This window comes from Dasypus novemcinctus, chromosome 6 (assembly GCF_030445035.2).
Source record: "Dasypus novemcinctus isolate mDasNov1 chromosome 6, mDasNov1.1.hap2, whole genome shotgun sequence".
Lineage (NCBI taxonomy): Eukaryota > Metazoa > Chordata > Mammalia > Cingulata > Dasypodidae > Dasypus > Dasypus novemcinctus.
Genome location: NC_080678.1, coordinates 10393754 through 10417594, shown reverse-complemented (window position 1 = coordinate 10417594; position 23841 = coordinate 10393754). Strand labels below are relative to the sequence as shown.

Here is a 23841-nt window from a genome sequence, read left to right as displayed (position 1 = left end):
AGAAGTGGAGGGAGTGCCCAGAATGTCAAGTACCGAGCGGTTCTTAACAATGAAATAAGATTTTCTAATGGACTCTTGGGGTGAGTGGAATTAATGCCATCTGTATCAAAGGAAGCAAAGGAAAACCTCAGAGGGCTGGGCTGACCGTCGGGCAAGGGGCCCACCTCGCTCTGCAGTGTGGATTGTATGCAAGGGACACGGTCTGGTGATAGCAGTGGGCGTCTTTGTGACTTGGAATAAAACACTGTGGCAATTTTAAATCACAACTTGAAAAGTCAGTGGTGACCACTGTGGGGTGAGAAGGGCCACCGAGGAACGAGGGACATTCCCAGGGCTGCTGTGAAATGCCTTCCTGTATCAGGGCGCGGCTGTGGGGCCCTGAGGGGTGGCCGTGGGAATCCTAGACGATGGGAAGGGGAAAGGGGGGCTATCTCAGAGGTGGGCTGACCTCGGGCAGGGATGCGGTGGGCAGGGCCAGGAAGCAGTGGGCATCTCCCCGCCCTGAGCTCCATCCGCTGAGCCCGGGCGCGAGGCCGTTGGCTCGGGTGCCCGGGACTCGCTTGACCTTGGTAGTTGACCTCTCCGAGCCTCAGCCTCCACAGCTCTGAGTTCCCCATCCCTGTTGAGGAGTCAGTGACCCAGCGTGTGACAGATGCTGAGCTCACGCCTGGCACGTGGGAGCATTGTCACGGCCACAACGTCCATCTCTCCCTAGTGACAGAGCCACTGAATCTCAGTGCGTTTTGTGTTGTGTAAAAAAAAAAAAAGAATATTAAAGAGCTATTAAGTAGAATCGTCAGATTTCCACATATATTACTTCATGTCTGTTCATCTCCATTCAAAACTCCTTAGTAGCTTCAGTCAGAATTCAGATTTCCAGGAAACATAAACAACAGAAAAAAATTGTCTTTCACCCATGAGGAAACTGATGCCGAGAGAGGCATCCGTGTATTTTGCCATCGTCCGGCGAGTCGGGCGACTGTACAAGAAAATTGCCTGCAGATAAGGTGCTAACGTGCCAGGCAGGCGGCAGTCTTAGCGGACTTCGGCCTCTCTTTGATCTGCCTTTTCTTTCGGTTGGGATTTGACGTGAAGTTTGTTGACAGAAGTTGAGGTGACTAGGAAAAGCTTAATTACCTGCCACCCTTCTGAAGGGGCGCTGACATTTACGGTTGAGAGTCTTCTGGCCCGGTTAGCCCTTTTGTTTGTGTCTCAGTAGATTCTTCTCCTCCGCAGGGAACGGGGAGTTCCTTCCTTCCTTCGTGGATTCAGTCAACAGCCCTTGAGTTGGAGCCACCTGTGTGGGCAGCACCCTTCTAGATGATGGGGATTCAGCAAAGAAAAGGCGAACAGCCCAGGTTGTTGCCAGTTGTCTAGTGGAAAAGCTGGTCTGGGGACTAGAGGCTGAGGGGCGAGTGCTCTCTTAGGCTGGGGACAGGGAGCTTTTGGAGGGGCGCCTAATCTGGGTGCCAATCACTGCTGGGAGCAAATCTTGCTTACGGAGACCTGAGGGACATCGAGAAGATACCCCGGCGAGGAGCAGGGGCCGAGCGTTCTGGGCAGAGGGGATTGCATATCCCACGGGGGGAGCAGCTTGTTGGAGAAGCGAAAAGAAAAAACATGAACAGCGTGAACGCCTTCCCTGGATCCAGAATATAAAAGCTGAGAGGGAGGAAGAACGCAAAACCTCCCAAGTGAAAAGAAGGGGCCCTGTGGAAGAACGTGGCTTGTCGGACCCCTTTCCCAGGGCATGTCTTGCCCCGTGCCAGGCTTTGCCTCGGTTTCCAGGGGTGATTAATTGTAGAGTGCTGTGTCCTGCGGAGCTCACTAGGCTCTGCCCCCAGAGGCCTCGGCCGACCTGCAGCCTGGCTCGTAAACTTGCCTGGCATTATTGAGTCTCCAGCTCCCAATTTGCCAGAAACTAAGGAGAAATGCATTTCCTTTCTTCCATTTATAAATGTTATTTTGTGCAATTGCTGCACAGCCAGTGTTGCCCTGAGCTGAGGGGTTGATCTATTGAGTCTAGACTGGTATTACGGTTAAGTATTTAATCAGGCCGCTTTCAGAGGCTTGGCTGTGGGTGTTTAATCTCTTGAAGCATTTTCATATGTCTTGTTCGAGGAGGGCTTCTTTGTCCAGAAGGAATGTGGAAAGAAAACGTGCTCAACATGAAAGTCAGTCCTGCCTGGTTATCCGGGAGGAGCCCGAGTGCCCGGCCGTGCATAGATCTCTCAGGTCCAGGAGAAAATCCATGGAAGAGTGTTTGTATTGGAATTGATTCTGCAACTCTTCCTAAGGTCCTATTATGGGCTGGATAGCCATTGCCTGGAATCACAGTGGGTTAAGAGGTTTGCAGCTGGACTGACCTGGGGCACATCCTGGCTCCCCGCCCCTCCTCCCCTCTTGCCCGCGGTGTCATCTTTGGACTTTACTTCACCCTCTACGCTTTGGTTTACTCATCTGTAAGCTGGGGATAATAACTGCTACCCCTTAGTGTTATAATGAGGTTAACATCGTGCAAGCCAGGGGACGCTATTTATTGGACTTGCTGTTGAGAGTCGAGTGCAGAACTGGCCTGCTCAGGTGGAGGAACGGATGCAGAGATGGAGGATACATCCGAGAAGGGGCCTGGGGCTCAGTTGTGGCTGGTGGGCTGTCTGCAAAGGCGTCACCGCAGAGGCTTCTGGTAGCCTGGGAGGAGGATGAGTGCATGCAGGAAAGCAGAGAGGGTATACCAGCTTACCATGTGCTGTGGGAGGCTCTTCCTAGACAGGGCCATCAGATACATGGGAAGGAGGACCAGGGCTGGAGAGCTTGCAGGCCAGGTTAGGGAGTGGGACTTATGCCCCAAAGACTCTGAGATGGAGGGGCCTTTGCCCCCTCCCCCTTGGGTGGGGGAGGCAGGCAGGAGGGCACTTTATGGCACAGGAGTAGGTTTATGAATTGGGTACATGGTTCTTGGATGTAAGGTGGAACGCTCACTGGGCACTTTCTCTGGCCCAAGGCGCTGTGCAGAGTACACCCCACCTCGTTTATTCTTCACCATGACCCTCCAAAATGGAGAGCAGAAGCCCCAGTGTTCTGCGGCCTTCCCCAGCTGTGCTCCTCGCCACTGCTCTGCTCCTGAGAGCTGGCTGACGGGACCCCTTCACCTGCAGTTCCCGTATTGGCTCTCCCCAAACATTTTTTTAATTTTTATTTTTATTTATTTCTCTCTCCTTCTCCCCCCACCCCGGTTGTCTGTTCTCTGTGTCTATTTGCTGCGTCTTCTTCATCCTCTTCTGTTGTCGTCAGCGGCACAGGAATCTGTGTTTCTTTTGGTTGCGTCATCCTGTTGTGTCAGCTCTCCGTGCGTGCAGCACCATTCCTGGGCAGGCTGCACTTTCTTTTGTGCTGGGTGGCTCTCCTTACAGGGCACACTCCTTGCGTGTGGGGCTCCCCTACGCGGGGGACACCCCTGCCCCTGCGTGGCACGGCACTCCTTACGCGCATCAGCACTACGCATGAAGCGGCTCCACACGGGTCAAGGCCTGGGTTTTGAACCGCGGCCCTCCCATGTGGTAGACTGATGCCCTAACCACTGGGCCAAGTCCGCCGCCCTTGCCCCAAACTCTTGTGAGACAGAGTGGGATACTCTGATTTTGCAGATGACGGCTTGAGAGGGGCAGGGGTCATTCACTTAGTGTGCAGGGGTCCAGGCCGAATGAAAGTTTACTGTTTTGAACCTAAACATGAAAAGACAAAGCTGCCAGTGCTGCTGTGAGGGGCATGAGTAATGGCAGAGAAGTGCTGGCAATGGAGCCGAAGGAGCCAGGGTTCCAGAACTTTCCTCTGCTTGAGTCCTCAGGTCTCGGGTATTGTTTTCTTGGCTGATTTGGATGTGGACGTGGTTCGGGGTAAGGGGTTGAGATGCTTGAAGTGAGAAAATGAAAGGGGACGTGAAGGGTGGTCTGAGCCCCTTGTCTCTGTCAGTGAGTGGGGGGCTCCAGTTGTCCCCACTGCTCTGTGACGCTAACATCATCGCTCTGTGAACTTGCACAGGCTTCAGTGGAAGCCGTTTTGTTGTGGAGTTAGGAGTTCTCTTGGGCTTGTTACACGTCCCACAGAGCAATTTCCATGTGTTCTTGGAACCTAGAATCTCTGGGTGGTACAGGAGCCTCTCCATTATCTGGTGCTGGGGGAGTCAGCAGCTCTGACATCCAGGATGGGGTGGGGGTGGCTGTCAGTATTCCTGGAGGGAAAATGCTACTTGGGAGAAGGATCAGGGAAGTACTTAGTTTCAGTTTCATCCAGTGCTGAGTGGAGCTGTCCCCTAGGGTGGGTTGGATCTCTTAATTAGAGGTAGATGTCTCCCACTATACCGGGATGTGGTGTGATAGGCCTGGGATTGAAAAGAGAGATGGGGATGATCCCCATGAAGGAGAAGCAGGCAGTGGGGCCTGATGGTTCAGTGCAGTGTTGGGGGCCAGAGACTTGGGCCCACCCCCCATCTTTTTATGTACTAGCCAAGTAAGTGAGCGAGTTACAGGTCTCAGTGTCTTCATCTCTACAAGCAGTGCAATTAGGAACCCATCGCATAGGGTTATGGGGAGGATGGCATGAGCTAATGTGTATAAAGTATGTGAACAGTGCCTGCCATGAAGTCAGCATGCTCAATTAAGGACAGCTACTAATTACCAACATTCTAAAGTAGACCAATCTAATCAGGGGCCATAGAGTGTACAGAAGACAACAAACCTGGTTACTCTGATGCCCTGGAGGAAGTGCACCCCTGTGGTTATGCTTTCCTAATGTAAGTTGCAAGGCAGGCCTTGTGACATGGAACAGGGACAAGTGAGCTCCCTTTCTGGACCTTGCTGGAAGCCTCCTCGTCTGAAAGCAGAGCTCCTGTCACTCTTTACTTGCTGGACTGACATTTATATCGCTTAGAAGTTAGAGGAACCAGTGAAGGAGAAGGGCTGTTTGAATCTTAATGGAACATTAATGGAGTCACCTGGAATGGAAGCACAAAGCCCTTTATCTCAGAGGTCATCTTAGCAAAGGAAGCAATCCGGGGCTTCTAGGAAAGATTTCAGAAACTTCCAAGAGGAGATAGGCAGATGTTGGTGAATAAAGACCTTGAAAAGTCTGATGATCCAGGAGGGATTGGAGCTCCTTAGAAATAAGAGATGTGGGTATAATGCTGACTATCCCAGGTGGGGAAAGAGAGTGTGCTTTCAGGGGTAACGTCTCATGGATTTGGAAATGCTGGGGAGAAGCTGAAGGAAGAAACCCCTGACTGGGGAGGACTCCTACTTCCTGGGTCCTTGTGTGTAGAATGGGGCAGTTAGTTTTCCAGGATTCTTTATGGCTATACTACTCCATGCTTTTTGTGGAAGCCAGTGGGAAGTCGGAGGTAGTACAGCATAGAGCTTGTGCTTTCAGGCTCTGGAATAAGACCCTCCAGCCACCTCCAAGATCCTCAGTGTCTTCATCTATCAGTTGATGATATACATGGAGCCAGGCTAGGATGAGGATCCAGTGAAAGAACGAATGCAAAGCACTTACTGCTGTGCCTAGAACAGAGTAACTGGCATCATTATGAGCTAAACCAGCCCAGACTCAACCCCCCTTTCCAGAAGGTTATTGGAATGGGTAACACAGGGAATTGTGACAGATTAGAATGATGTTAAGTCTTTCGTTAACAGAATGGAATAAAGTGGGCTGCTGAGAAGTCCCTTGAATATATTCTTAGGGACCGGAGTAACCATTTCTGGATAGACGGTGACATTCTGGAGATCCTGCCTATTAGCTATGTGGATTCTCGAAGGTTGAGGTTGACCCATAAACTGAATGGCAGAATCAGTTTCCACAGAGGTCTTGGTTATCTGGGATCATGGGTGTAAACCAGATGAACCAACATCAGATTAGATGTGATGTCAGTTAGGGATCAGTTTGGGAACTACAAGAGAGCAGACTGGGACCTTCAAAACAGTGGAGGTTGCTGTTGACTCAACTAAGGACCTGTCAGTCAGCAGGGTGGCAAAGTTTCTAGAAAAGCAAAGTTGGCAACCTCACAGGCTGCCTTGTGGGGGAACAGATGAAGACTCTCCAGAGGGGGGCTTTGGAGGAGAGAGGACACGAGGACATGTGGCTGGTCCCTCAGCATCCAGAAGTCTGTTCTGGATTAGTGGGATGGGACTGGATTTGGTGGCTCCCGAGGAGACCCAAGGCCCAGGGCTGCAGGCTGAGCTGTGTTAGGGAAGCCATTTCTGGTGGTGGTTCAGCTAAGGGGTGGACTGCCTCCTGGAGGACTGTGACTGTTGATGGACACGCACAGTCTGCCTATGTGGAGGAGGCGCTGCTTTGGAACTCGAAGTCTTTGAAATCCCCTTTGTTCCTTGAGATTGGATTTAATTACACCCTGTTCTGGAGGAGCTTTTTTAACCTCAGTTGCCCAGAATGTAGGTCATGCTGCCTTCGTTGTTCCAGTGTCATCACTGGCTCATGGAGGACTCCTCTTTTGTTTCAATCTCTTCTTTTTATTGGTGCTCTCCAATCCCGCTGTCGTTTGGTGCATCTAATACATTTGTTCCTCGTTACTTGTGGGTTCTTTATTTGCAAATTCAATTACTTGCTAAAATTTATTTGTAACTCCCAAATACCACGGTGCTTTCACAGTCACTCACAGACATGCTCAAAATGGTGAAGAATTCGAGTTGCCTGATCTGCCTGCCCGACGTGCACGCTCCCAGCAGGGTTGAACGAGCTGATGCTGTCTCTGTGCCTTCTTGTTTCAGCTTTCCTACTGTAAACAAGTGCTCTCGTTGCGGTATATTTACCTGCACGTCTTTCTCAGTTTTGCACCTTAGAATGTCACCCAAGTGTAGTGCTGAAGACATGTTCACCTCCTAACCCCCAGTACTTTGGATATGAGCTCACTGGAAAAAAGGTTGTTACAGATGGTATTAGTTAGATGAAGACAAGGTCATCATACTGGATTCGAGTGGACTCCTGATCCAGTGTGGCTGGTGTCCATATAAGAAGAGGAAATCCTGGCACAGAGACCGGCGTGGAAGGAAAAAGTCCATGTGGCAGTGGAGGCAGAGATGGAAGTGCTGCAGCTGCAAGCCACACAACGTCCAGGATTTGCTGGCAACCACCAGATGTTGGGAAGAGGCGAGGACGGATTCTCCTCTACAGACACGAGAGCGAGTGCGGCCCTGCCGACACCGTGATTTCAGACTTCCAGTCTTCAGAACTAGAGAAGAGCATTTTTTGTTTTAAGCCATCCACTTTGTGGTCCTCTGTTACGGCAGGCACAGGAGGCTCCAGACAGGGTCCTTTTGGTCACAACCAGAATGCTTTGCTAAAGGCCACAGTGCCTTGCCATTTGTGCTTCTGAAAACGAGCATTTCAGGGTTGAAAGAGCAATGCTTATCTGTGAACAAAGCATCCTCTAGCAGAACCCTGAGTGTGACGCAAGTAGGATGGGACTCATCCCATCACATGCCAAAGTGGCTCCATCTCCCACCCCATCGTCAGGTAGAAGCCACGCACCATTTGATTCATTTCTTCCTAAACCTTGGTCGTTTAGGATCCAGACCTGATAAATTCTACAAATACCTGAAGATGAGTTTTAACATTTATCTTAGAAAAATCACTGATACCTGACATGGAGCAATTCACTGGAGCAAGACCAGGCAGTGGTTTAAATCCATATCGCAGGTTTTGAGGCTTTTTTTCCTGTTTAAAAGATGGATGTTAACTTTATCTTTTTACCACCTGCTGTGAGTCTTACTTTGTCCGTGGCTCGATATCATGGGTGTTCAGAGCTGCCTTGGAATTTATGGGTTCTATATTTTTCCTTTTTGACTTGTCTACTTGATGGAACCCATATGGACAGAGTGTGACAATAAGGTTTATAAAAACTATGAAACCTTTGCTTTGAAAGGTGGATTTTTACATCATGGCCACATAAAAAACCTCAAGTGGGATGTTGCTGTTTTATTAAGACCTCCATGGTGTTTGATGAGTAGTTGTAATGTTAATATATTTCATTGATTTTTTTTCTCAGAATTTTGATTGAGATGATAGTCACATCATTTTGTGGGTTTCTGATTAATGAGTGCCTGGTTTTACTCTAGAAAATTCTTCTATGTGCTAGGTTTGCACATGCCCCTTGGAGTTGGGCAGCAAGTGAGAGATCATTGCTCTACTCCAGATCTGGGCTGGTGGCCCCCGCAGGCGTTGCGGCTTGCGTCTAGATGGGAGATGCAGTGTGGAGGAGCTGAGGTTCCTAAAGGGCCAGCAGGGCTCTGCCCTGTTCATGCTCCTGGTGTGCTCTCCGCATTCCAGCCAGGCTGGGCACATCCCTGCAGCTGTCGGGAAGCGAAGGCGTTCTCCTCTTAGCAACCAGCCTTTCCTTCCTCCTCTCTCGTTGCCCTCTGCCCTCTCCCTAGTCTTGCTTCAGGATTAGTAGCCCGTCGGACACTTGCCTTCCCTCTGATTTAGGTCCCATAATATGTGCTGCCCGCACTGCCCGCATGCCAGAGTGACAACCGCTATCTGGTTGCTGTCCACCTCCACTTTCAAACTAAAAACTCCTCGGCCGCAGCCACAGCTTCTGCAGAGCCTGTCTTTGTGTCCCTGGAGTCTGATATCCTTGGCACAAGGCTGGTGCTTAGTCAATAGCTGTTGAATGAACAAGCCTGAGATGTGAATATTCTGGAAACCTTTAGACGATTTTTGGGAGCAGTGTTGCAGGATATTTGAAATTGGGGCACTTGTAGAAAAGTGATTTTTGTCTACATAAGGAGTTGGCAGGCTCTTTCTGCTAAGGGCCAGAGAGTGCCTGGTATATGGTTTTATCTTTTGGGCTCTGCAGTTTTTGTTCTAACTGCTCAGTCCTGCTGTCATAGCACCCAAGCAGCCATAGAGGATGTGTAAATGCATGAGCTTGGCCAGGTTCCAATACAATTTTATTTATGGAGACTGAAATTTGAATTTTGTGTAATTTTAGCATGTCATGATTTTGATTTTCTTCCAACTGTTTAAAAAATGTGAAAAGCCCTTCTTAGCTCACAGCCATACAAGAGCAGGTGGAGAACAAGCTTTGGTCTGCAGGCTCTACTTTGCCAACCTCTGGTCTCTGTAGATTAATGTTTGTCCAAAATCTTTCCCACCAAAGACCTAATTCTCACTTAAACAGAAGAAGAAAAGCTCTAGTGTAGAATTGGAGAAAAATGATTGAACTGACTTGGAGAAGCAAATTCCCAAACTTTTCCCTGGCTTTTGTGTTTAATTTTATTTATTTACTTTATTTACCCTCACCGCCCTGATGTTTCTCTCATCTGTCTGCTCATTGTTTGCGCGCTCTCTCCAGGAGGCACCAGGAACTGAATCCGGGACCTCCTGCATTAGAGGCGAGTACCAATCACCTGAGCCACACCCGCTCCCCATGGGCTGCAGCGTCTGCTGGCTTGTGGCATCTGCTCTTCGAGCGGGGACAGCCGCTGGCTTGTTGCAGTGAGGGTGATGTCTGTCTCATCTTCCTTTTGAGGAGGCATCAGGACCCGAACCTGCGACCTCCCATGTGGTAGGAGGGTGCCCAATGGGTTGAGCCACACCTCCTTTCCTGTTTACTTTTGCTGACTTTGCTAGCTGCTAGGTTAGGGGACATCAGGTGTATTTTAATTTCAGTTAGCTTATTTATCTTTTAATCCCCCCCTTATTGACAACGGCTTGATTGGTCATAATTCACCTTTACCCTCCCAGGCCAATGTGCTGTGATTAACTTTAGTTCATGGAGTGGATTCGGTGTCTCCACTTCCATTCTTCCTTGGATTCTTCCGTTTTGGTGTTTTCTCCAAGTCAGATAATGAGGCCTTTCCCTATTGGGCGTGGCCTGTGCTTCTCAGTGAAGGTTGTCCTCAGAGTCTGGTCTGGGTAGCAGCCTTGGTGAACCGGTGGCCGGACTAGCCCTGGGTCAGGACTGGCACTGGGGGTGAGTCCAGGGTAATCTGGGGTTTTGAAGGGAGGTGAGAAAAGAAGAAAGTAGGCAGAGCTCATGCACTTTCCAACCTCTGAACTCATCCCAGGCTGTTGGTTGACCTGCTCATGCCTTTCCATGTAGCCTCAATGACTGGGGAAGATTTGACTCTGGAATTCAGTGTGGCTCAAGGGAACAATGGCAGACTGTGGGCCAATTGGCTGTTCAGTGACTTGCCTAGCTTTGTAATTTGAGTTTAATTTGATGGGAGTTGATTGGAAATGATCTGGAATGAGGCAAATTCAGGAGGAGGGCGATTCACTCCATTCGTCGCTTATTTGGTTTCCCAAATTCGATGACAGAGAATCTGGGACATTTCATAGTCAGTGTAATTTTTCAAAGTACCTATTTCAGTAAAAAAACTCTTCACTCCAAAGAAGTCAGTTTGTAGTTGGCCAGAGTTTGTGTAATTAGTGTATCAAGGAAAATTTGAATCGTATTGACAAGAGCTGGAGTTTCGATAACAAACAGTAATTGCTGACTCTTTATCTTATTGGGGAAATCAAAAGCATCTATTGAATTATAGTGACTCAATTATGGAGCTCTGTAACCTCACCAAGATAATTCTTTTGAGGGTGATTAAATGTAATCATGAATCCATATATATGAGAAAGCAAACAGATGGATAAACAACCAAAGTAATTATCAGCTGTAGCATTTACATTTTTCCATTTCACTGTTTCTGGGACCTGCTGCTCCGGAGGAATCTGTTGGGTCATTGGGAAGCTGACAGCCCTCATAAAATTTGCCTGATTGGGTTATCTGCCCTCCGATTTGATCAGAGGGCACTTCAGTTGTTTAAACTTCTCAGAGACTGCTGGAAACCTCACTTTTTGTTAGTAGCTAGAGGACAGTGAGACATAATAGAAAGTTTGAGAAAGTCTGTGGTTATGAATGCAGATGCTGGACTATGCAAAGAGGTCCCCAAACTAAAGAGGTAAAGAAATGATGTCTTGTGGGTGGAGCGTACATGGTGACATTTTTCACATCACTGTGTTCATTTTCACTCCAGTGGTCCTTTAAACACAAATACACAAGAAGGCACAAAACTAACCAAACAACTCAAAAACATCTTGCAAAGCCAACAGTGAGAATCGGTGGATTTTTCCTGACCGAGTAACGTCTGATTGCCTTTCTGGACAATCTCGCCCTGTCTCAACCAGCCTTTGCACTTGGTGCATTAGAAGCTAAAATCTACCAGAAGGTATTGTTGGCAGTTATTCTCTCTTTTAAGCTCTTTTGGTTTTAGAGTGCAGCCCACTTTCTGTTTTAATGCTGAAAAACTGTGCCATGACTGCATTTGCAAGCAGGCTGCTTGATGTTACAGCAGAAACAATTCTGGAAAGATCTGTGAGCATTAGAACAGGAGAATAATGGGTGAAGTGCTTCTCGTTTCTGATTGGCAGGAAGTTGCCTTCATGGAATGAGCTGGCATCCAGGGATCAGCCATCTCTGGGAACCTGGGACCTGTGATGAAGCAGAGAAATCCCATTTTGCTTATTTTTGCTGTAAATACACTCAGCATTACAAAAATTAATTAAAAGATAACCACGATCTGTCCTTTTGGGAAGCTTCTAATGGAAAGTTTTTACAAGACCTTTCTTTCCAGAAAATTCTTAAATGAACTGTGTGTTTCACAGACTCATATAGGTATTTAGTTATTTATTTTTTTTTAACTCTTGTGGTTCTAATTGCTATCCTAAAATATATTGATTTCCTTTTCTGTTTAATCTAGAAATGGTCATTAAAAACCAACCAACCAAAAGCAGAAACAAAAACAACGCTAAGACCTTCTTTGAACTTGTCTGCCTTATGTTTGAAGGAATGATTTTTGCAGGGTCTGGGAGCCAGACCTCCTGGGATCAAATCCCAGCTCCATCACTCCTAGCTGGGTGACAGGCGGCAAGTTAATTAATTTTCAAGTACCTCAGTTTATTTCTCTGTAAAATGGGGATGATAGTAATATTTATGATTTAGGGTTGATGTGCTGGTTCAGTGAGTTAATATATGCCAGCATATTATTAAGTGTTGTTAAAATTTGCTATCATTTACTGGACTTTGGCTAAGTTCATATATTCAGTATATATTTACCAAGTGCCTACAAAATGCTGCTTGCTGTGCTATGCCCTGGGGATGCACTGTGGGTGGAGAGAGAGATGGTTGAGGGACAGAGTGGCGAATGGTAGGAGGGAGAAAAGACTATCCAGGGTAGGCTTCCTGGAAGAGGTGACATTTCAGTGGTGATTTAAAGAATAGGTATGAGCCAGTGAGGTGGAGAAGGGGAAATGGGATTGGCAGAGGTACATGTGAAGGCCCAGGGCCACCTGCACTCGTCTGGTGGGAGGAGGGTGGAGTGAAGGGCAGGGTGAGTCTGGACAGCGGAGCAGGGACCAGGTCTTGCAGCATTTCTCCAGCTGACCTGAGGAATTTTGACTTTATCCCAAGAGCGGTGGAAGCTGTTGACCCTGGAGGGTGACGTGATGAGATGTAGGAGGTCCTGTGGGCAGTGGTTTGCAGAACGTGAAGGGGAGGTGAGCAGACAGGGCTCCAGGAGGCCATTCGGCAGCCCAGGCGAGGGGTGAAGGTGTCCTGGGCTGGGGCAGTGGGGCAGGAGCGGGCACGGTGGAGGGATCTGAGAACCATTGGAAGAGCGACGTGCTCTTGTCACCGACTTGTGGAGGAGGGCACGGGAGACGCCCAGGCCTGAGTGGACGGCGGTGCTGGTCCGTGGACAGTGTCCTGGAGAAGGATGGACGCCGTGAGGCCACGGGCCCCAGGCTCCGGGCCGCCCCCATGACAGACGTTCCCGACGGCATTTGCTGTGTTATTCTGTGAGCATCTGACTCAGCTTTGGAGGTGCTGAGTGTGATCCATGAAACGTGCAAATAGAGATACCTAGGAAGCTGCTGGGCTGACAGCGTTTCTAGAGTTTGGAGTCATGACGTCGCTGGGAATGGAAAAGCACGTGGTGATTTTGGCTGGAGGAGTTGGAAGAGCTTGATGTTGCTGCCAAGTAGAACCCCGAGGCACATCGGCATAAGGGGGACTGAGAAGGAGCAGCTGGGGGGGTTGGAGGGGAGGCCTGGGAAGGACCACCTCAAGGAGGGGGATGTGGTAGAGAAGGTTCATCGTGCATGGATGTCTTGGAGTCTGTGTGGAGCAGTGTTGGTGGTGTGAGCTGGTGACATGGGGCCAGAGGTTTGGCTCTGAGAGGAGGAGAGGGCCTTCACTCCGCTGGTAGCTGGGGGGAGGTCTGAGGGCGGACGGGAACTGGGAGGGGAGGCTGGAGGTGTTGGACAGAGGAAATCAGAACTGAATCCCAGCTCTGCCAGGAATTGCTTGTATTAGCTACTGATTGCTGCACGACAGATTGCACAGTGTAACAAAGTATGCAATGGCCTAAACTACATTTCTGGTTTTTTTTTTAAGGATTTATTTTATTTTTATTTATTTACCCCCTCCCCCACCTCTACTGGCTGTCTGCTCTCTGTCCATTCGCTGCATGTTCTTCTGTGTCTGCTTTTCTTCTCTTCTTCTCTTTAGGAGGCGCTGGGAACTGATCCCAGGACATTCTGACATGAGAGAGAGGCATTCAGTCACTTGAGCCACTGCAGCTACCAGGTTTGTTGTCTCTCACTGTCTCTCCTCTGCGTCTCCCCTTGTTGTGTCTTCTTGCCACCTCTCTGTGGCGCGGGCCACCAGCTCTCTGCAGTGCGGGCCAGCCTGCCTTCACCAGGAGGCTGCAGGAATCAAACCTGGGGCCTCCTATATGGTAGATGGGAGCCCGATCGCTTGAGCCACATTTGCTTCCCATAAACTACGTTTCTCATCTTAGTTTCTGTGGGTCAGGAATCCAGGTGTGACTTAGGTTCAGGACTCAGGCTCCCCCATGAGCTGCAGGTAAGGCACATCCTTCCCCCTGGGCAGGATCTGCTTCCACGCTCGCTCGGTGGCTGTTGGCAGGGTTCAGTTCCTCGGGGGCAGGGGCTGGAGGCTGCCCTCCGTCCTTTGCCGTGTGCACCTCTACAGGCCAGCTCACACCTGGCAGCTGGTTTCATCAAAATGAGCCAGCAAGAGAGAGAAGGAGGCAGAGAACAAGCGAGATGGAAACTGGAGCTCCTTTGTAGCCTAATCTCTCACCTTTGCTGTATTCTCCATTAGAAATAAGTCCAGCACATGCTCCGGGGAGGGGATTGCATAGGACGTGCACACCTGGAGGTGGCCACCACTGGGGCTGCCGTGGGGGACTGCCCACCACAGACTCCCTCTTGGGATGTCCCTGCTGCTTTCCTCCTACCAGCCCGAGACCAGGCTCACCCCATGATGTTCAAGAAACCTTAGCTCCCAGCTCACCGTGAGGGTCCCTCGCAGCATTGGAGAAAAAGTGCAGACAAACACTGTACTTCTGATTCTCTGATTGAAAGTTAGAATGCACCTATGGGAAAATAAAAGATTACATTGTGGAATTCAATCTCTTTTCTATAAACTCACGTTGATTGGAGGTGAAATTTTTTTTGGGGGGATGGTCCTTGGTGGAAGTCAGGCGAAGCCCTCCTTGGCTCTGGGGTGGATTGGACATGTCCATGAAGGAAGAACCCAGCGAGCAAAGTGGGGAGGGGTGGAGCTGTCCCCCGCCCTGAGAGCTCCAGGGCCCGTCCAGCTGTCTTCTTCCAGGAGTCTCTGCACAGATTCTCCAAACCGTGGTTTCCTGCAGCGAGGGATTCGTTACAGCAGGCTAGCGAGGTGGGGAAAGACGCCCAGTTTTCTGTGCAGGCGTCGGCACACGTTTTCTGGAAAGGGCCAGATAGTAGATATTTTTGGCTCCTTGGGCGCCTACTGAAATTTACTGTTGTAGTGCAAAAGCAGCAGTGGAGGTTGTGTTCCTCCACTTGGTTTGCAAAAACAGGTATCAGGCAGGATTTGGCCTTTGGACTGTGGTTGGCTGACCCTGATCTATGGAATGGGTGAACAAGGGATGGCTCAGTTGCTTTTCGCTGATGATCGTTGATTGGCTTTTGTAGTTTTCAGTTGCAGTTTATCATCCATGGAACAGTTTGCACCCTGGGCCTGTGTGGACTGTTTGGGGTAGTTTTGCAAGGCAGTAAGGTATGGTGGGTAAGACTTCGCGTTCCTGAGTTGGCCACTTCTCAGCTGTGGGATCTCAGACAAGTTGCTTAACCTTTCTGGGATTCAGTTTCTAAATTTTGGGACAGAAATAATATTAGTTACTCTGAGGGTCAGTAAGGTCTGAAAGTATTTACTTATAAAGTGCTTAGAGCAGGCTGGCAGATACTAAATATTAGAAGCATTAGCTATTATTGGTTTTTTTTTTTCAGGGTGCCAATGAGAGAAAGTTCCTTGTAAAATTCCCCTTAATTAAATTATCCTTAATTAAGGTACAAAAAAAATAATGACTGCAGAAGCCCTCAGTTCTTAAAAGTCAAATAATTCTGAGAACTAATAGAATTCTTAGAATTCCATTGTGATGAAAATGAACTTGTTCAAAGTTCAAATAATTAAAAGTCAAATAATTCTGAGAACTAATAGAATTCTTAGAATTCCATCGTGATGAAAACGAACTTGTTCAAAGACACTCAGGCTTGTAGCCAAGAGGGAGCCTTGCACCTGGCAGGTTGCACAGAGGCTCGGCCGTGGCAGGTGACGGGGGAAGGTACCCATTTTGCTGGACGGCCGCATGCCGGGGTTGACTAAGGGCTGGGCTGCATGTCCTTTCCTCCATTTGTTACTACTCGCTTTGCGACAGCCTTGTTGCCAGGGGAGTAGCTTGTGCTAGAAAGGAGTTTCTGTGTGAGCTGTGAGAAGTGCACCCCAGTCCTTGTGCCCAGGGCTTTGCGAGTGAGGGCTGGACCGCAGGGCCCCTCACCTGGGCCTTCGTTGCAGGGTTACCGGGCTGCAGCCCCCACCACTCAACATGCAAGATTGAGGGCCAGTCCCGACGGCTGTGTCCTCACCGGGTGAGCCGGGCAAGCCCCCGACCCAGCCTTTGTTTTCTGCCTGAACTTGGGACGCTAACACCCATGAGGCGGAAGTCGTGTGCCAGCGAGCGCCCACCAGTGTCTGTGCCTAGTGGCCTCCGAGCCAGTGGCACTCCCTTGGGGGGGGGGACTTGCGGGGAGAACTGTCACCCGACAGGCTGCGATGGAAGGGGTGTGTTTGGGGTGTGCGGGAGGTCGACGTGCCTCTAGCGGCCCAAGTGAGTACTGCTGAGATGACAGGTGCAGAGCCCTCAGGGCGGGGCTTGGCTCGGTGCCCCCTGCTCTACGGCCTCGCCACCCCAACAGCCGGCCCTCCGTGCCTGGCGAGGACCCCATCGGAGTGTGGTGTTGCTCTCTCTCTGTTTTCCTCTTTCCCTTCTCTCTCCACTTCCCGTTGGCCCACAGCTTGACCTTTTCTTGCCATGGGGATCTATAGAAGTTAGATCTTCCTGGATGGTGTTTATTGCACTTTCCTCTTTGTCCAGGGTTCTCCGCATGTCTCTTGGGTCGGTGCCCTGGACACAAGGGCCTGAGACAAGGATTTAGGTGCAAAGGAGGCCGCTCAGGACCTGGCTGTGGGCTCCGCTGCTTCTGGCCTCCCGGGAGCTCAGGAGCATGGTAGCACCTCAGCTCTCACCTGTCCAGGAGGGGCCTAGCTTTCTGTATCGGCCAGTCTCTGCGGTGGGTTACCCCTTGGTGGGGACACCTGGGCAATCCCGGGCCAGGAGGCCCCCAGCAGGGAAGGGTGCCAGCCCCCGAGGACCGACAGCAGTCCCTGCTCCAACCTCCCCACCCCCACCACCCGCCTCTGCCCACGTGTCCAGTGCTGGGCCACAGGGCAGGCATCAGTGGGCCACGTGGTGGCACTTTGCCCTTGCAGGACGTGAGGGGAGCCCGCTGTGCTTCGTGAGAAGGGGAGACAGGCGCTCAGGCTCTGTGGAGGCTCCTGCTCCCTGAGTGCAGAGAGGCGGGCCAACTCCAAGCAGGTTTCTTCCAGAGTGAATCATGCAGATGACCCAAAATGGGAAGTAAGCACATCTGTATTAGTCAGCCAAAGGGGTGCTGATGCAAAATACCAGAAATTGGTTGTTTTTTATAAAGAATATTTATTTGGGGTAGGAGCTTACAGATACCAGGTCATAAAGCATAAGTTACTTCTCTCACCAAAGTCTATTTGCTGCAAGATGGCTGCTGGCGTCTGTGAGGGCTCAGGCTTCCTGGTTTCCTATGTTCCTGGGGCTTGCGTCTCTTGGGGTTCAAGGTGCCTTTCTTCCTGGGGCTTGGCTTCTCTTTCTTCTGCGTGCTGACTTCCCAGGGCTCCAGTTTAAGTCTTCAGCATCAAACTCCAAAATCAGAACACCAACATTAAAAGCCCCCAATTCTGTTCTTCCCTGTACCTTTTATCTGTGAGTCCCCACCCACCAAAGGGTAGGGACTCAATGCCCTAATCATAACTCAATCATGTCCAGGTACAGATCGGATTACAAGCGTAATCCAATATTTCTTTTTGGAATTCATCAATTATATCAAACTGCTACAACATCTTTAATCACAAAGGTGGATTTTTTTGGGGGGGCTGTTCTCAAATAGTGAAGTAAGGGTCACATTTTTATTCCAATAATTTTTATGGGCTTTCTAGCAACAGAACGACCATGAGTGAACATGCTCCTTCCTTGAAGTCGGGCCTAGCTTGGCTGTCCGAGGCTGCCTTCTGCCGCCGGTCTCCGTTCTGGTCCGGAGAGGCCCGTGCTTGCCAACCCCTCTTGGATTTAGAGCAGGGGCTGGCCAGGCGCCCCCTCGCAGGCTCTTTATTTGCAGAAGAACGTCAGTGGGCATCTAAGGGCCAGGCGGGCTGGTACCGCTGTGCGTGGGGAAGGCGTTGGGAAGAAGATCTGGGGGAGTGTGGGTCCAGTCCTGCTGCTGTCCCCAACATACGCCCGTGGACAGAGGCCACCTTTGTCCTGCCAGAGCTGAGACCAGAGGCTGGCATCCAGCAGAGCCCGCACCCAGCAGAGCCCCCGGGGGTGGGTGAGGTGCTGGCTGCGCCCTCCTACCTGCTGAGGGGTCAGGACGGAGCTCCTGGTTGGTGGCTTTGTGTCCACTGTGAGACCTGTAAGTTCAGGAGCTGGACACTGGAGTGCCCGGGTATGTGGCACTCACAGGCACCACCTCTTAGGAGCTTTAGCCTCTAGCACCCCGTGGTTCCTGCATCCAGTTGTTCTGCTGAGATCAACCCCAAGCTTCCCACCCCGGAAGTGTACCTGGGCTCCTTTTGTTCTTTGGGCTAGTTCTCCAGCCTCTCCCTCGTGGGGGAAACAGTCCTGCTCTGTGTCCTCTCTGAGATGGGGATACATGCCACGCCGCTTGATTCTCAGAAGCATCTGGGAGGCGTCCACAGTGGTAATTCTGGAGCCAGGGTGGGAGGCAGACCTGAGCTGGTATTCGCCCTGCTTCCAGAAAGTCCCCCCCCCACAGCCCCTTCCCCGGCTCCTGCTCAGGGGTCTGCTTTCGCCTTTGCCCGGGCCTTCTCTGGAGCAGCTCCGGGGTGCTGACGTGTGCCCTGGCAGTGGGGGACCTGCCGCTTTGCTGCCTGCCTGGCAGCCCATTTGTGGCTCCATCTCAGTTCAGTCCTGCAAATGGTGATTGCCTCGCCCCAGCTCCTGCTCTCCGGGGGGGTGGGGGTAGGGGGGAGGTGAGAGGTGCAGCGCAGCCCCTTTGGGAATGACAGAAAGGCATCCGCTTGCGGTGGGGCGCTGCGTGGGCGGGGTCGGCTTGGAGCCCTCGTGCAGTGGACAACCCGCTAGCTGTACACGGGTGGCCCGAGTGGGAAGGCGGGTGGGGGTGTGTGTCTGTGATGGGCTCTGTACTCGTAACCCCCCCTCTCCCCAGGGCATCAGTAGCTCCCTGCTTTATTTCAGAGGCGTGAGGGCGGGGCTGGGCCACCTACAGCTCTCTGTGTGGTGTGTGCGTGGGGCACTGAATGCGCTTTTTGCGCTGTAACTCTAAGTTCATGGAGAAGTTTGACTGACACAGGGAGGATTTGGAGGGGAAAACTGTTACTGGGGAATACGTCCCCTAAAAGGGACTTTGTGGCATGGTTTACCTATGACAGTCCTTCTGTGACGTTAGATGACGTTTTGTGTGCCTTCTGTTTTGCCCTCTTCCCTCCTGGTTGTGTGAGAGCTATTCTGGGAGTACCAAAGGGAGAGGAACCCGAGGGGAAAGCCTGTCCTGCTGCCCTGGAGGGCCCTTCTTCTTTACAGTGTGGGCTTGGGTGTCCTGTGGCACTGCGGCCTGGTGGCGAGCAACTCGTACACCTGAGTCAGACGGCCCGATTCCAAATCCTGATTTTTCCCACCTTCCAAAGCTGTGGCTCTGAGAAGGCAACTTAACACTTCTGTGCCTCAGTTACCTTCTCCTTAGTGATGGGGATGGTAAAATCATGCTTCTCTCATAAAGCCATGGTGATGCTTAGAGTAGATAATCCTCGAGAAGCCCTCTCCAGCACCTGCAGCCTGGGAAGGGTTTAATAGCTCTTATCATGGGGATTGTGGGTGGCCTCATTATGTGAGATCTGACTTCCAGTTAGAGCTCCCTTTCAGCTTATCTCTCTCAGTTCTGTCTCCCTCTCAGGCCTGAGGGAAGCTATTTGAGATGGTGAGCACTTCTGAGTGTGGAAACCACGTCTCCCTTTCCTCCTGGTGCCTTGCCTAGGATTTGGGGTGGTGAATATACTGTGTTGGCTGGACTGACCTGACCAGAGGGTCTGCAGCCCCTGAGCAGCCGTTGTGCATGGGGTGAGGTTAGCCCAGGAAGGAGATGGAAAGATGGTCTCTTCTCTGGACTGGGATTCGTTCCTGAGATTAGTGGAATTGTTATTTCATTATGTGTCAAGGGCTTTCTGGAGTAAGGAAGATGGAGACTTTGACACTGTCCACACTTGTCACAGCGCCCGTAAAACAAAGAGTTAGTTAGAGAGAGGGACTCTGAAGCCTTTGTTGGAAGCAGCAGTGTCGTCACTCTTGTCTGATATGGGCAGAACAAGCTAAGGAGGCCTTTTGGCTGGTAGCTGGCTCCCCTCCTTCCTCTTGTCCTTTGCCTCAGAGCTGTGTACAGATAGAGTCCCTATCAGTGCCCACTCTGCAGGGTGATGGGATCGAATGAGGACATGCATGTGGTGCTTAGCGGGGAGTCTGGTCTTAGTGCAGAATGAAGGTTAACTATGGTTATTGCTACCATGATAGTGATGGTGGTCATGATGGGGGGGGTTGTTGATGATGGTGGTTAAGTGTGGTGGTGGTGATGATGATGTTGGTGATGGTGGTGATGGTGGTGGTGGTGGCGGTGGTGGTGGTGATGATAGTGATGGTGGTGATGGTGATGGTAGTGGTGGTGGTGTTGGCAGTAAGGGTGATGGTGGTGGTGGTGATAGCGATGGTGATGGTGATGTTGGTGACGATGGTGGTGATGATGCTGGTGGTGATGGTGGTGATGATGGTGATGGGTGATGATGGTGGTGATGATGGTGATGGTGATGGTGATGGTGGTGATGGTGGTGATGATGATGGTGGTAATGGTGATGCTGGTGATGGTGATGGGTGATGATGGTGGTGATGATGGTGATGGTGATGGTGATGGTGGTGGTGGTGGTGGTGATGATGGTGGTGGTAATGGTGATGGTGATGGTGGTGGTGATGGTGATGTGATGGTGATAGGTGATGATGGTGGTGATGATGCTGGTGATGGTGGTGATGATGCTGGTGGTAATGGTGATGGTGATGGTGGTGGTGGTGATGGTGATGGGTGATGGTGGTGGTGATGGTGGTGATGTGGTGGTGGTAATGGTGATGGTGGTGGTGATGTTGGTGATGATGGTGGTGATGGTGATGGTGGTGGTGGTGATAGTGGTGGTGGTGATGATGGTGGTGGTGATGATGGTGTGATGATGCTGGTGGTGATGGTGGTGATGATGCTGGTGGTAATGGTGATGCTGGTGATGGTGGTGATGGTGATGGTGATCGTGTGGTGGTGGTGATGATGCTCATGGTGATGGTGGTGATGACACTGCCAGCGGAGACCCCTTATCTTTTCCACTGAATGCCTTTGGGGTCAGGACCCCATGAGAATTTTGTGGGTAGGGTGCCCCTCATTTATGGCTGGAAGTTTTCGCTGGGCACTCTTTTGGTAGAGGAAACTTCTCTGTGTGTTTTGTGGTGGTGGGTGTTTTGGCTTCTCATCATCAGTCATGGTGTTATCCAGAGCACGCTGTGGGCAAGTTGAGTGGAACGACAGGGAATTGCTTGGAAATGAGTGTTTTCTAATGTCAAATCTGATGGGAGCTTTAAAGATGAAAAATGAAGCAACCATACAGAAAGAGCAGCAAGTGGTTCATTTTTTTCCCAGTGCTTTACACTCTGAGTGGATCCTGTGTGCTGAGCATCCTGGAGGACACACCAGTGCGTACGTTGCCTGGGATGGATTCTCTCCTGCCTTCCTTTATCATGTTCTGCTTTTGTCCTGTTCAGCGGCAACTCTATAAGCAAGCAAATAGGTTTTTATAGCCTCTTGCTAAGTATTTCTCATCTCTTGCTAAGTATTTCTACCACAGTGCAAAAGCAATTTTATTATGTGGTGCTGTATTTTTATAGTCAATTGAAATGACTATTAAAATATAACATTGCTCGTCAGGCTCAGAGTAGCTGTGCTGGAGAGGCACTGTCCTTGCAGAGCCGGGCAGCTGAGTCCTGGAAAGAGAAAGTTTCCAGGGAATCAGGGCTGGCTCCTGTGCATGTGGCCTGTGCACTTGCCTGGGCCCCCTTAGAAGGGTCCTCACTTGGGTTAATGTTCCCCTGTCACTGTCCTGAAATTCCTAACAATATTTGAACAAGGAGCCCCATGTTTTCATTTTGTGCTGGGCCCTGCGAATTATATTGCTGATTCTGTTGGGAACAGACTCCTCTTTGGGCTCGGTGCAGAGACTTCTTTGCACCCAGCCAGGTGTGGGCAACCACCAGGTGGAGGCTCCAGTCTGGGCCCCAAGGCGGCTCCTGGCAGGCCTGGGTCTGCAGCAGAGCAGCGTTTTGAGCAGTGAGAGGCTAGGAGTGACTCTCCCAGGGAGCCCTGGTTTTTTTAAGGCCCTGCCTTGAATTTGTATTCCTGTCTGGGTATCCATGTATCATATGGTTTGTGAGTGGAGGATTCTGTGACCTGTGCCAGGACGGGCTGTCCAGCCTGCAGACGTCTCTCTCAATTCTCATGCACTTCCTTCTCCCTGTCTTTGTGCACTTTCCACCGAAGGCAAATTTACCAAGTGATTAACTGAGGAAAGGTTTGTCTTCTGTCCTTGTGGGATTTATAGGGCACCGTAGATGGCTCAGATAGTGTGGCAAAGAGGCCTGTGGAACCACTGTACACACACCTGCTAAAAAGCGCACAAGAAAGGCAGGTTTATGTGTAAAAATCAATTTAAAAGGCATCAAGGACCTACTTATAAGAGCTAGAACTATAAAAGTCCTAGAAGACAGCACAGGGGCAAATTTTCATGATCTGGGATCTGGCAGTAGATTCTTCGATATGACACCCAAAGCACGAACAACAGAGAAAACTATTGGTAAATTTAATTTCATCAAAATAAAAAACTTTGTGTCTCGAAGGAAATTACCTGAGCCAGGTGTAGCTCAGGGGTTGAGTGCCTGCTTCGTTTGTACGAGGTTCCGGGTTCAATCCCCTGCACCTCCTAAAAAAAAAGAAGGAAATTATCAAGAAACTGAAAAGACCTGGAAAGGGCTTAATATGCAGACTATGTGAAGAACTCCTGCAACTTAACAACAAAAAGACCCAATTTAAAATGGGCAAAGGACTTGAATAGACATTTCTCCAAAGAAGATACACAAATGGCCAAGAAATACATGCAAAGATGTCCAACACTCTTGGCCACTAGGGAAAACGAGATGGACCTTCACACTCATTAGGGTAGCTGTTATCAAGGAAATGAAAAATAACAAGTGTTGGCAAGGATGAGGAGAAATTGGAACCTTCATGAAAGTGGACACTTCATGCATTGCTGGTGGGAAGGTAAATTGGTGCAGCCACTGTGGAAAGCAGTATGGTTATGGCAGTTCCTCAGACAGTTAAACATAGAATTAATACTTGATCTGGCAATCCGACTCCTAAGTATTTGCCAAAGAGCGAAAAGAGTGTTGCTAACAGATACTTGTACACCAGTGTTTATAGCAGCCTTATTCACAATAGCCAAAAGCTGGCAACATTCCAAGGGTCCATCAGCAAACCAGGAGATAAGCAAGATGTGGTACATGCCTACAATGGAATATTATTTGACCTTAAGGAAAAATGAAGTTCTGAGACATGCTGCAACATGGAGGAACCTTGGAAATATTGTGCTCAGAGAAATAAATAAGCAAGATACAGAAGAACAAAAATTGCGTGATATCACTGAGATGACTAGAAATGGCAAATTCCCAGAGGTACAAAGCAGGTTAGAGGTTACTGGGAAGGGAGTTGGGGGCAGGGGGAAGGCGTAGCATTTGTTCATAAAAATTGGAAAAAGGGAAAAGGAAGTCATGGCAGCAGGGCCTCAGGTTGCCTCTGTCAGGCTGTCCTGAGTTTCGCGCTCGCCCGCGCAAGTGTGGAAACGCGCCTCTGCTCACCGAGGCCTCTGGGCCAGACCCAAGCTGTGGCTCGGGTGTTGATTCTCCAGGCCGGGAAACAAGGGGGCTGTGTCCAGGCGGCCTGGACCGAGGCGGGCTGTGAGCAGGGAACATCCGGAGCGGGGAAAACCACCCGAGGCCAGCGGCT

At 50.2% G+C, this 23841-nt stretch overlaps 1 protein-coding gene across 2 annotated transcripts in view; it reads left to right on the top strand.

Moving 5' to 3' along the window:
• The window catches only part of DOCK1 (dedicator of cytokinesis 1), a 522200-nt gene that overhangs the window by 18158 nt on the left and 480201 nt on the right, over window positions 1-23841 (top strand). The window lies entirely within an intron of this gene.